This window comes from Dioscorea cayenensis, chromosome 9, assembly GCF_009730915.1.
Source record: "Dioscorea cayenensis subsp. rotundata cultivar TDr96_F1 chromosome 9, TDr96_F1_v2_PseudoChromosome.rev07_lg8_w22 25.fasta, whole genome shotgun sequence".
Lineage (NCBI taxonomy): Eukaryota > Viridiplantae > Streptophyta > Magnoliopsida > Dioscoreales > Dioscoreaceae > Dioscorea > Dioscorea cayenensis.
Window position 1 is genome coordinate 29,034,643 of NC_052479.1, and position 9,995 is coordinate 29,044,637.

Here is a 9,995-nt window from a genome sequence, read left to right on the forward strand (position 1 = left end):
TTTCCACCATTTTCTCTCTTTTTATTCCAAAAATTCACTCTCAGTCCCTACCAAAAAAATGCCTTGCAATAGGATCCCTAAAAAATCACCAATGGTCCATATGTCATAGAACAGTATTTTCAAAAGATCCCTGCCAACTTGCTTCTCAGTCCTTGGTCTCCGGAAACACTTCAGAACAAATCATCTTCTTTGCTCCTGAGCCCTAAATCTTCGACAAATTCTCACATATAAGTCCTTGCTGTAACTTTAATTTTACCATGAAAGTAAATTCCAATGGGTCGGGATATTACAACATCAATAAACATTCACGTCATTTGCGAGATCTATTCGATATACACAATATGTTAATATAGCACTTATCTGATGGCTTTTATCTATTTTCAAACTTTCATCTTAGGGAAAAGTACAAAAAAACCCTTGTGGTTTCCGAGTTATGCAAAATAAAAAACGAGGAATTTTTTTTTTCAATTTTATGATGTGTGGTTTCCCAGATTTCCAAAGCAAAAAGGAAAAACCATTATCAAGCTATTAACGGTGGTAACTCACATGGGCAAAATCATCATTTTATTTAAAAATAGACTTATATGACATAAAAATATATATTTTTTTAAGTTTATTTATCTCTTCCAAAATTCCACTAAACAAAAAAAAACTTCAATTCCAAAAATCAAACAAAATCATGTTTTTTTATGCCACATAGTGATTTTTTACATGAATGGATAATTTTGCCCTTGCCAAAATTAGAAAAGTTAACACGATCGATGGCTTTTTCCCTTTGCAAATCTAAAAAATCACACATCATAGAATCGAAAAAAAAAAAAATTCCCATTCCTTATTTTGCATAAACTCAAAAACCATAAAGGTGTTTTTCGTATTTTTCCCACAACACAATTGTTCCATAGTTGAGGTGAGATTGGAGGTAACCATTTAGAGCAACTCCAACTATGACCATCAATTCATGATTTGGGGTTATTTGAAGCTCCAACACACCCTTAATTTTTGTCCCAAATTTGGGGTTTGGGGGTGGATGACCTCAAATTTGGGCCCCACTTATTTAATATTTTTTAATCAATATTTTTTTATTTTTATTATTGTGATTAAAATTATAAAGTTAACAAGTCATGAGGTTAGCGTAAGAACTAGGAATACTAGGGGCGGAGCTGTGTGTATTTTTGTGGGGTCAGATGACCCCACAAAAATTTCTAAAATCCTTTAATATATATTTATATATTAGTTTAAAAAAGCTAAGTTGACACCACAATATTAAAAAGCTGGGTCAACCTTACTTTTTGAGAATGAGAACGTTGGCTTAAGTGCTTAACAATCAACATAAAGCAATGAATCAATGATATAATTATATATATAATATAATAATAACATTATAATGAATCAATGATATAATATTATAATATATTTTCTAAAAAGTCGTTGCCTTTTTACAGACTTTTACTCATTTCTCCAGATCTCACATTCTCACTCAAACCAGTGACCACCAACCTCACAATCCCTTTTCACCATCTTGATTCTAGCCATCTCTAGAGACTCCAACAACTCAACAAGCTCTGAAAATTAAAATCTCTCCACAAGGTGTCAAGGACCACAACTGAGACGACTCTACCATACCACCGACATCGGTATTGTAGCATCGACCACCATCCGTCGGTGCCCAATCCACCCTAATCAGGCCACCTCCATCTCCGCCGCAAGCCCTCATCAGTGCATTGTGCTCCTCTTTTCTGGGAATTCCGGCTTCTCCACATAATCCATATCTCAATCCTAGGTAAAACCATAATCTCCAATTTTCCATGATTCCATCTTATAATTCCTATTTCTCTATCACTCTATGAATTATTGCTAATTTGCTATGGAGTATGGACTATAGTCTATGGATAATGGATGAACATCATGAACATATAATATTACAAATTTACAATTAGTTATGCATGCATTTCTTAGATTTCTAGGAGCGAATGCTCAATCTTTTAGTGTGAATGCTCAATCTTTTAGGTAACGTTTGGTTAGATGTGTTGGGTTGTGGACCACATAATATGTAGGGATATAAGGACTTATGTGCATAAATTGTGTAGACGTACACAACTAATGTTTATAATTGTGTATATCTTATTATATTCAAGTTTTGAATGGACCCAAATTGTGATCTGATTCAAGTTTGAATTTGGTCCTAATTATCTAATTTTAAATGTGTGGATGTACATATTAATCATATGTTGTGTAGAATTCCTGGGGGCAAAATTGTCAAATCTATGATGGACAGATTTGTAATTAGCCCCATATAGATTTTTTATAAATAGGGTGTGGTCCCTGACTGAGCATGCAATATTGAGATTCAGAATTAGGTTTTCTGAATTAGGGTTCTCATCTCCCCTCTTTGCGTGTGATCAATGAGAAGAACCACAAGACCTAATCACCTTCGTCGTAATCAATGGATTCAAGTGCAGGTACGCTTTCACCACTTTCTTTGTTCCTAAGCAATCTCCAAACAAGAAGATCCATGGTTTGAACTAGGGTTTATACCCATTAGATCCACCAAGATGTAGTTAAAAATGCAATGGTTTTAAAATTACAATGTAGTTGTAATTACTGTATTTAAAAATACAAGGAGTGTGAAATCTAGTGTTTGGTTTGATATAGTTGGAATGTTGGATTTTAAAATTTTGTGTTGGTTGGAGGGATTTATAAATATGGATTTGATATATGGTCACCTAAGGTAAGATTACCTTATATTCAATGATCATTAGTATTTATTAATTATAAAATAAACAGTTATATATATATATAATATTATTATTAAATTTTGGTTGTATTAGTTCAATTTACATAAATATTTCTATAATCAATAAAATAATTTTTAAAAATATCAAACCATAGAGAAATGAGTATCTTTTAGTAAATATATTTCATTTATCTAATATTTATGTTAAATATGTTATACTTATCCCTCTAATTTAGTTTAGCCCTAAAAATTATTTATAAGCATATATTGTGTAGTTTTATGATAAAAATAATATATTAAATTAATAAATTTCTTCTTTGGAATAACCCATAGCATATTTTCATTTAAAAAATAATATAATTAAATAATTAAAAAATGATAAATTATCTAATTTAAGATAAAAACTATATGTTTTTTTAATTTAAAATTAAAATAATTGTTTGGATATTATTTGTAGAGGATTTAAATTTAAAATAACACTTTTAAATATATTTAAACTGTTAACAAAATCAGAATATTTGCTACTATATATATTTGATAAGTGGCTATAACGATGATCAAATAACCAACAGATAAACCTCACATGACAATCATGTGAGAAATATTTTATAAATTAAAATCTTGCACTTTGAACTACGTCCAAATTGGACGTAGTTCAAAATCCATCAAATCCTTACTTCATTGTAGCTCAAACTCCTTTGATTTTTTCAAATCCATCTAAACAAATATAGGATTTTCAATGACTTTGTAATTCTAACTACATGAAGTTCCAAATCCGGTGAAACAAACACCACCTTAGTGTAATGTTTTGTGTACAAATTAATCTACTGATGGAGTTCATTGGAGTTGAATTAATAGTCATGAAAGTTACTTTTTCTTGATCATCATTAAAGTGTTGTGAATGCTTGATTTATCCATAGAAAAGATTCAAAAGAATGTAAATTATGTAATAGTGTCACTAATGCTAGCTTTCTGTGAATGTTTTTTGTGATTACATAAATTATCATTAAACTTTTGTTATTTTTCCTAATGTTAGTGAATGGAAAAATATTTCAAAAAAAAAATCATTGTTTGAAGAATCAAGTTCAACTCCTGAAAATAGTGATGAACCTCAAATAACTCAACAATGTTTAAAACAAGCTCATGTTGAAGTTGATATAAAAAATTTGCCCGCGGATCCATGACTTCATCCTTTAATTTCAACTTATCATCCTAATGATCAAGATAAAGTACGGAGTGCATACTTACAAAAGGGACCTTGCCATCCGTGCAATCATAATTTTCCACAAACAAGCATTGGGAATGTGTTGCGTCGATTTAATCCGAGTTGGTTTGATGAGTATGGCAATTGGTTAGAGTATAGTATATCTAAAGATGCTGCATTCTGTTTATATTGTTATCTTTTTAAACCAGATATCAGAAAGGAAGAAAGTGCATACTCATTTGTCATTGAAGGTTTTACAAATTGGAATAAGAAAGATAGATTGAAAACTCATATCGGTGGGCTCAATAGTGCCCATAATCAAGCTTATAGAAAATGTCAAGACTTGATGAATAAAAATCAAAGTATTCAATCTATTTTGATTAAGCAAGGAGATCAAGCTCGAAGTGAATATCGCACAAGATTGACTGCTTCAGTAGATTGTCTTCTATTTCTTTTGCGACAAGGGCTACCTTTTCGTGGTCATGATGAATTCGAGGAATCAAACAATCAAGGAAATTTTCTTGAACTCTTGCATTTTCTTGCTAAACACAATGAAGCCATCAATAGTGTTGTTTTAAAGAATGCTCCTAGCAATCTAAAATTAACAGCTCATGATATTCAAAATGACATTATAAGTGTTGTAGTAAGTGAGACAACAAAGGCAATTATTAATGAGTTAGGAGATGATTTATTTGCAATCTTGGCAGATGAATCTCGTGATGTCTCAAATAAAGAACAAATGGCTCTTGTTTTGCGTTATATGAATAATAGAGGTTGTATTGTTGAACGCTTTTTAGCTATTGTTCATGTCTCTGACACTAATGCATTGTCACTTAAAGAAGCAATTGAGTCTATGTTCTCTAAGCATGGATTAAGTTTATCAAGATTACGTGGACAAGGTTATGATGGAGCTAGCAACATGCGGGGTGAATTTAATGGTTTGAAAAGTTTGATTTTGTAGGAAAATGAGTTTACCTTCTATATTCATTGCTTTGCACATCAACTTCAATTAACTCTTGTAGCAGTTGCAAAAAATGAAAATTCTGTTGCTTCACTTTTTCAGATTGTTGGTTGTTTACTTAATGTTGTTGGAGCTTCATGTAAGAGGTATGATATTCTTAGAGAAAGTCAAGCTTCTAGAGTTGCCGAGGCTCTAAAAATGATGAGCTTGCAAGTGGAAAAGGCTTAAACCAAGAAATTAGTCTTAAACGTGCCGGTGATACTAGATGTGGTTCACATTATGGAACATTACTAAACTTAATTATTTTGTTCCCTTCTGTGATTGATGTACTTGAAAATGTTGGTGAGAATGGTTTGAATTCAGAGCAAAGGGTGGAAGCACAATTCTTATTTCAAATGCTTCAATCTTTTGATTTCATTTTCAACTTACATTTGATGAGAAATGTGCTAGGCATTACAAATGAATTGTCAAAGTCTTTACAAAGAAAGGATCAAGACATAGTTAATGCTATGGAGTTGGTTAAAATATCTAAACAAAGGGTTCAAATGATGAGAGATGATGGATGAGATCTTTTATTACATGAAATCCTTTCTTTTTTGGGGGAAAATATAGCATTTTGGTTCCTAGCATGGATGAAAAATATTCATCTCTTGGAAGATCACGACGTAAAGTTGTTGATATCTCAAATTTGCATCATTATCCAGTTGAGTTAGTCAATGTTGTTATAGATAGACAACTTCAAGAGCTCAACAACCGTTTCACCGAGATTAATACGGAGTTATTCTTTGTGCAGCATGTCTCAACCCAAGTGACTCTTTTTCTGCTTTCAATAAAAAGAAATTGGTTTGCTTTGCTCGCTTTTATCCTCTTGAGTTTTTAGTTGTGGATGCTATGGGGCTTGATAGTCAACTTTAAACTTATATTATTGATATGCGCTCTAATCCTGAATTTTCTGGTATTAAAGAGATTGGTCAACTTACTGAGAAGTTGGTGGAGACAAAAAAGAATATTGTTTATCCACTTGTGTTTCTATTGGCTAAACTGGCTTCAATATTACCTGTTGCAACTGCAAGTGTAGAAAGGACATTTTCAGCAATGAAAATTGTGAAAAATCGGCTAAGGAACCATATGGGAGATAATTTGATGAATGATTGTTTGGTTACATATATTGAAAGAGATATTCAACAACATCAATAATGAAACAATCATTCAACGATTTCAAAATATGAAATCTCGTCGTGGACAACTATGAATGATAGGTATAAGTTTGATAATTTTTTTTAGTTATTTGTATTTTAACTTTTTTATAATGTTTTAACTATATTTCCAAATATATACATGATTTTCTTGTATTATAAATGATGATAATATGTTAAGAGACTTATTGTAGGAATTTTTGGTTTTCAAACTCTACATAATTAACTTTACTTTTTTTATTGTTAGGTTGTGTTTCATGCTCAAGGAAGAAGGAACAACATCTTCTTATGTGGTTTGTGTTATCTTGGAAGATTGTGAGAAGATAAATTTGATGTATTTTTCATATACTTTCAAGTAATATATGTGGTTTGTGTTAGAAACTTTATTTTGGTTAATTGTGCTTCTTATAATTGTTGAAGTATGACTGTTATATATAGGTAAACATATTTGTCATGTGATAATCATTTACTTATTGACCACATATTATAAATTTCCTGGCTCATGTTGTTCTCCTTCCGCAGAAGAAAGTGAAAATAGAGAAAGCAATAAAGATGTACTATGAATGGGTGCTCCTTATCTGAGGAAGGAGGATGACGCTAAAAGGATTCGATTATGGCTCTGAGCATGGAATCACGGCCGGCGACTGAGAGAGTTGTGGTGGTTGTTTCGAAGAACTTACCACCAACGTTGAGGAGGACTTGGTTGGAAGGAAAACGCCATGGATGAAGCTTGGAGAAAATAGAGAGAAATTTGGATGAAGAAGAGAGAAAGAGAATCTTCAGCCAAAAGCATGCATGCTTCCTCTTATGTGCATGATTCCTCCAAGCAAAAAAACACCAAAAAAAAAACCCAAGGGCGGGCCTCATCATCCAAAAGAGAGCCTCTCATCCATGCATGGCAATGTGCATGTGCATGATGATTTTTTTATCCGGTTGGCCCCACCATGAAAGAAGATGAAGGTGCATATGGATGAACATGGGTTATGGGATGGCTATCAAAAGAAGAGAGAGTGAAGCATCCATGGACCCACCATTAAAAGAGATCATGGATTAATGAGCATAGTTCTCAGCCCTCTTCCCCTCTCCTTACTTGTTTATATAAAAAAAGGGGAGTTTTAATTTGAATAAAATTTCAATCATTATCTCTTCGGATAAAAAAAATTAAATTTGAGTTTAAATAAAATTTGATGGATAATGATTCTTGTTTATACATAAAAAAATTAGGGTTTATCCATGTTCTATTTAAAAAAATAATTAAAAAAATTAAATTAAATTCGAGTTTCAAATAAAAATTTTGATTGGATAATGATAAAATAATAATGAAATATAAAATAGGATGTGCACAGGATTAAATAATTCAAAATTTTAAAATCCAAGATATTAAAAAAAAGGAATAAAAAAAAGAAAATCAAGGTTGTTGGTGAAAATCCAAATTTTAAATTGAAAATTCTGGATATGGTAAACAAAAAAAATCAAGGGGATGATTAAAAGAAGAAAATGAAGAAAAGAAGAAAAGAAGAAAAGAGAAGGGAGGATGGCTGAAAACTAGGCTCATTAATCCACGATCTCTTTTAATGGTGGGTCCATGGATGCTTCACTCTCTTCTTTTGATATCCATCCCATAACCCATGTTCATCCATCCATATGCACCTTCATCTTCTTTCATGGTGGGATCGGCCGGATAAAAAAAAATCATCATGCACATGCACGTTGTCATGCATGGATGAGAGGCTCTCTTTTGGATGGTGGGGCCCATCCTCCTTTTTTTATTTTTGAAGGAATCATGCACGTAGGAGGAGGCATGCATGCTTTTGGCTGAAGATTCTCTTTCTCTCTTCTTCATCCGAACTTTTCTCTATTTTATCCAAGCTTCATCCATGGCGTTCTCCTTGCAACCAAGTCCTCCTCAACGTTGGTGGTAAGCTCTTCGAAACAACCACCACAACTTTCTCGGTCGCTCGCCGTGATTCCATTCTTAAAGCCATAATGGAATCCCTTTAGAATTATCCTTCTTCCTCCGGTATCAACTCCTGGCTCTTCAGCAGGAATCTAGCGTGCTTCTCCGTCATTTTCTGCCTTCTTCGTTTCGGCAAGCTCCACCGCATCGGCGTGCAGATTTTTGAGACCATTGGTGTTAACTAAGCCAACTAGTTCGAGGTCCTCACCTCACCGCCGACGAACATCGCATCAACAAGCAAAGCTTCTGTGTTTTCTTCGTTTGCAACCACCATGACCTTGGTGAGGTTCTTTATCGTATCCGTGAGGGTGCTACCATTACACACACTAAGGGCCACACTGGCAACATCGTTGAGGTCGTTCGACATGAATGGCAACATCGCTGGCTTTGTCACACTTCCGGTGGAGGCCTGCAAGGTGACGAATCTACAACCAAGTAAGATGAAGATGAAAATCCCATTGTGAAGATAAGGGCAAAGAAGAACATTATGGAGATACCCTGCAATGATGATCACCCCTTCACACACACACACATCAACATCGGCCTAGCAAGATGTGAGTTCGGATATAAGCCTAGCATGAATCTCGAGGCAAATTTTGAGAAGTTTATCAAGTGGTAGCTTCTTTGCTTCAATGACGTAAATGAAATTTCATGAAAAAATATATAAATATATTATGGTTGTTAATCCTATGCAAAATGCCATAAGTAAAAAAAAAAAAATCTTCATCAACATCTCTTGGTGGGACATGTCCCTTTGCATATTTTTCTTTTAAATCATGCACATAGACAAGAGCATATGCATACTGTTCATCTCCTCTCTCTGTGAACGTCATCACCAAAAAGAAAAAAAGGGAGAAAAGCTAAGGATGAGAAGGACAGTGTGGTGGTGACGATATATGGCTTATGTCGCCGCCATCACCACCCTGGCAGAGCCCAAGAAAACAACATTTTTTGTATACTTAAGTTGCATAGAACGGGCTTAAGAGGTTCGTCAAGTGGCTATTGTTTCAAGGAGGTAGATGCTCTTATGAAATTCCATACAAAGAAAAAAAAATATTCATGTATGCTCTTATATATATATATATATATATTTTGGTTGCCAATCCCATGCAAAAAATGCCGAGACTTTTCTTAAAAGAAAATCTTTGTCATCCCATGTAAATCTCTTTCATGATGGGTGCCACTTATATATGACATCTCTATATTTTTGCATATCCAATGCAATACCATGCACAACTCTTTCTTTGGTAAACTATAGTATGCATGCATCATTTGCTTAAAAAATCAAGCATGCTTCATCTATCATGCTATGACCACATGTATCCTTTCTTCTTCCTAGCCATGCTAGTGTGCAAACATGAACCAAAATGAATATACTTCATGCATGTATTCATGCCATGCATTGTATTGAAGTTTTCTCTCTTGGTTCATATATATAAAAAGAAGGATGGGCCCCACCATCCAAAAGAGGGCTTCTCAACCATTCATGGCAACGTGCATGTGCATGATGAATTTTTTTATTCGGGTGGCCCCACTATGAAAAAAGATGAAGGTGTATATGAATGGATGAACATGGGTTATGGAATGGATATCAAAAGAAGAGAGAGTGTAGCATCCATGGACCCACTTGAGACTCTCTTGAGTGAGTGAAAAATATTTTGAAGACCACAAACTCTTGCTGAGTCCAATATAGTGATAGAGAGCTCTCATTGTAGAGTTTTCTCATTACCTCTTGAGATTCTCTTGAGTGAGTGGAAAATTTTTTTAAAACCACAATTCTCATGTTGAAGTCCAATGTAGTGGTAGAGAGCTCTCATTGTAGAGTTTCCTCATTACCTTTTCAGTCTCTCTTGAGTGAGTGAAAAATATTTTGAAGACTACAAAATCATGCTGAGTCCAATGTAGTGGTAGAGAACTCTCATTGAGAACTTTCTCATTACCTC

General features: G+C 33.6%; 1 pseudogene; it reads left to right on the forward strand.

Moving 5' to 3' along the window:
- Positions 1 to 2,443: 2,443 nt before the first annotated feature.
- LOC120268647 lies at positions 2,444 to 6,151 on the forward strand (annotated as a pseudogene).
- The last annotated feature ends 3,844 nt before the right edge of the window (positions 6,152 to 9,995 follow it).